Here is a 3,191-nt window from a genome sequence, read left to right on the forward strand (position 1 = left end):
CTCTATAGTTATCAGCATGAAAAAACCATGAGCGTGAAATCAAACAACAGGCTTCAAATGGGAGCTACAATGACACTAATTTGTATGTACCATTATTTGATCTTCTAACCTACTAGGTTTAAGGTAAACCACTCTGGAATATCAAGCAGACATTAAATGAAACAGTGTCATTAATTCAATCCAATGAGATACGTTTTATATAACAAAGGGATTTGTTCTGATACTCAAACAATGTATATTAATGAAAGAGTCGAAATAGATTCATTTTGTTCTCAAAGCAAACACATTAAGAAAAGCCATCAAGAAGTAAAGAACACGGCTTTTTTTTTTTTTTTTTTTTTTTTTTTTAAACTGTGCTTTATTTAGGGCTAAGCTGGAAAGCGTCATTCAATAATTACAGAAGATTACAAGGAGTTTTAGGGAATTGAGAGTGAAAGAGCAGTTGTATGGAACTGCAGCTGCGTTACACATCTGTACTTCCTAGCTGTGGGCTCAGTTTGCTTCAGTCCTTACTCTGGCAAAATGCTCGTTATATCCCCATGAGAGTTTTGGAAGAGTAAGGACTGCACGGTCAGGCCCAATATGTAATCAAAATTAACATAAAAAAAAAAAAAAAGGAAAAGGAACCAAAAAGAAAAACAACAGAGAAAGAAAGTTTGAGATCGAGATAAAAAATACTGAGAAAAACAAACAAGAGCATTAACCAAACAGTAACCAAAACCAAGAGTATAACCAAATAATAATGAAAAACAATTATCACACTGCTCAATCGATGCAAACAAGTGTGAGAATTATGTAAATCAAGTTTTAAGACTGTGAAAATAAATTATAATAAATATGATATTCTTTAAAATATATGTGTTCTTAAATAATTAATTGTTTTTTCTGAGTCAGATTTTTTAAAGCAATGTCTTATTTTTAACTGCTCTAAAGTCATTTACCAAAGATAAATATCGTGCTTTCATTAAATAGTTTTCCTTGTTTTTTCTCTATCATTACAATTAAAAGTCCTACAAAATATGCAAATTTATTTACAGAAAACAGAGCCAGCATCTTTTTTTTTTTTTAAACATCCCCCTGTTTTTCAAAATTCCTTGTAAACAGTTTCAGAAATTCTTCAAAGAGATTGTTTCTTTAGTTTACTTTTTATGGTTTTTTTTTTTTAAGGTTTTTTAGGTTTTTAGTTTTTTTTTTTTTTTTTTGTTTTTTTTTTTTTTTTTTAAGATTAAGGTACTAGGCTAATCCCTTGCCCTGAAGGTTTCTAGAGCAAATATGGAAGCTACTGAAGCATAGGATGATGGGAATTTTGCGGACAGCAGATCATGAAGACATGAAGCGTTTAGCTGTGTTTTGTTGTTCAAGTTAGAACTAACGTCTGATAAAAAGACAGCTGTTTTTTTTTTTTTTCTTTTTTTTTCCCATTTGCATTGTCTACAGAATTGAGTCTTGTCTTGTTTATTTTTTAATAGCTGGAATGCTTGCAGTTAAAAAAGCTGCCAAAATAGCCATTTTTCTCCTTTTTCTCCTCGATAAATAACAGCATCCAACAGCAATTGGCAGAGAGTAGGAATTTATGCTCAATCTAAACTCTACAAAATTACAGTTCTACAACATCTTTGTTTTTAGCATTAACGCTAACTTCTATGTAGTATTATTTTTTTTTGCTTTTTTGTTTTTTTTTTTTATTTTTATGTTGTCTAATTTTTTTTCTATTATATAGGTATTTTAAACTTTCTTTTTTAAATTCTGTACAACTATTAGGATTTTAAATGGGGAGAGTTAGAAGCATTTACAAACCTTTTTGTTTTCCATTTAATATCAACCATCTTTCCTTTCTCTTTTCTATGCCTTTTTATGTACTTAATTATGTATTTATTTATTTACTTTTTTTTTGCTTTTCATAGATATCCATCTTACCTGCCTTTAACAACGCAATCCTTGCGTATTATACAGAAAACCATATGAAAGCTTCATAGACTCTAATTAATGTATAACCAAAGAACCTCCCAAAGTATCAAAGAACTATTATCTTGCCGTTTTAAAAGCATTTAAGCATTTGTAATTTTTTTTTTTGTGGTTTTATTTTTTTGGTGTTTTTGTGGTTTTTGTGGTTTTTTTTGTGTTTTTTTAATTTTTTTTTTTAGGTTTTACATATTTCATATAATCGCTCTCAAAAACTGTTTTAGGAACAGCTCAGAGAAAAGGAAAGAACTTCCATATTTTACATACAGCTACAAGTCTGCGGTAAAAAGTTTTGTCCTTTGGTCCCTATATAGCTAAGGAATGACAGATAAAGATGCTCAGTGACTGTTACCATGGGTCTCGCATGGTAACCGCATCCTTGGTGGCAAACAGGCACTCCTTTGCCAGAATCCAGGTTTGCATCTCCTGTTTGAAGAAAAGCCGCTGTGGTGATATCAGTGTCTCTTCAGAAATCCCGGTTCATCTTCCTCCTGCTCTGATTTTACTTTATGTGTTTGTTTGTTTTCAAGCGCATGTCCTTCGAAGTCAGCAGATGTGATACTTTTCTTGAAGAAATGTTACAGTCTAAACAATCAAAGAGAGAATAGGTCTGAAGTCTTCAGCTCGACTGATATTTGCTGATATGTCAAAGATGTAATCCAACAGTTCACTTTTTTTTTAATATATATATACTTTTTTTTTTTTCTAAATGTGGCCCATTCAGCTGCTGCCCTAAAAAATGAAGAAGATCATTGCAAATTAAATCAAAAAGGGGAGGGGGAAGTAGGGAAGGTGTGGGGGGAATATTTGAGACAGGAGGGGGGGCAAAAAAGACCTAAAAATGAAAATGAAATTAAAATCAAGCCTGTTCTTTTGGGCCCAATCCTGCTCCCGTTGAAAGTAATGGATGCTTTCTTCTCCCTTCAATTGGGACAGGATGGGGCTTCTGCTTTGGTGTTTTTTGCTTTTGAAGGCCTTGGCTCTGATTCTGCTCCCACTTAACATCAACAGAAGGATTCCCCTTGACTTCAGTGGGAACCGGATCAAACCCAAAGTAAGCAAGGTAGTCACGATCATGATAAAGAAAAACACAATTGTTCCTATTAGTAATAATAATAATATTAATAATAATAAATAAAAATAAATAAAAATAAAATTAGGGCGTGTCTATGTAAATCTGCGTCACTACACATGTGAAGACAGCAGCATTTCAGTTATTTTTAAGTGCC

General features: G+C 32.1%; 1 protein-coding gene across 3 annotated transcripts in view; it reads right to left on the reverse strand.

Annotated features, from left to right (window-relative positions):
- Positions 1-1,305: 1,305 nt before the first annotated feature.
- The window catches only part of CELF4 (CUGBP Elav-like family member 4), a 695,302-nt gene continuing 693,416 nt past the window's right edge, over positions 1,306-3,191 (reverse strand). For 2 of the 3 annotated variants that reach the window (XR_009275938.1, XR_009275937.1), the window contains exon 14: positions 1,306-2,694. The gene's annotated coding sequence lies outside the window, so the exon portion shown is untranslated. The remainder of the gene's footprint in view (positions 2,695-3,191) is intronic. The other variant, XM_058823562.1, reaches the window with a different exon arrangement.

Source organism: Ammospiza caudacuta, chromosome Z (genome assembly GCF_027887145.1).
Source record: "Ammospiza caudacuta isolate bAmmCau1 chromosome Z, bAmmCau1.pri, whole genome shotgun sequence".
NCBI classification, from domain to species: Eukaryota; Metazoa; Chordata; class Aves; order Passeriformes; family Passerellidae; genus Ammospiza; species Ammospiza caudacuta.